At 52.8% G+C, this 640-nt stretch overlaps 1 protein-coding gene across 1 annotated transcript in view; it reads right to left on the bottom strand.

The window, feature by feature from the left end:
- Nucleotides 1-640, bottom strand: part of LOC113206665 (DE-cadherin) — a 224,255-nt gene that overhangs the window by 140,078 nt on the left and 83,537 nt on the right. The gene's annotated exons all lie outside the window — the stretch shown is intronic.

Below are 640 nucleotides of genomic sequence, written 5' to 3' on the forward strand. Positions count from 1 at the left end.
CCGGGGTCGTGCCGGGGTGGAGGCCTCGACACGGCTGACGCCCCCCGTGCCGTGCACCATCCTCACTCTGCATGCGGCCCGTGCGGCCCCGGCAGGGAGGGAGGGAAAGGGGGAGGGACGTTCACAGGGTATTCTGCACAACAAACAGAGGGGGTGCCTGTGTCGGTGACAGTCAGCCAAATGTACGGGGATTGGACCTCCACCTATTAACGCTGGAATTAGACCAATCGGGCGACGGACGGAAAAAGAACAAAGAGTTTGGAGAAAACTGGTGAAAATAAAGACTCGGGGAAATCATGGAAAACCATGGTTGCTAAGTCCTGCAGGACTTTGGCACTAACAGGGACTAAAACAGCCGAGGCCAAAAATCTTTATCCCCGTTAGGGATTTATAGTGCCTTTCACGAGGCACTAAACTGAAAATATCTGACATACCAGTGAAGTCGATTTAGAAGAAGAGAGCAAAAGATTTAGAGAAGATTGTGAAGTGCAGTGAAGTGTTGAATAATTTTGTTCGAGCAAAATCGATCAAAATAGTAATGTCTGCCAGCTGGGGCGGAGAGCACGAAACCCGCGACACACGCCCTCGCACATACGGAGAGAGGGAGAGGGAGAGGGAGAGGGAGAGGGAGAGGGAGAGG

The sequence above is a fragment of the Frankliniella occidentalis genome, unplaced genomic scaffold, assembly GCF_000697945.3.
Source record: "Frankliniella occidentalis isolate FOCC.00 unplaced genomic scaffold, Focc_3.1 Scaffold104, whole genome shotgun sequence".
Lineage (NCBI taxonomy): Eukaryota > Metazoa > Arthropoda > Insecta > Thysanoptera > Thripidae > Frankliniella > Frankliniella occidentalis.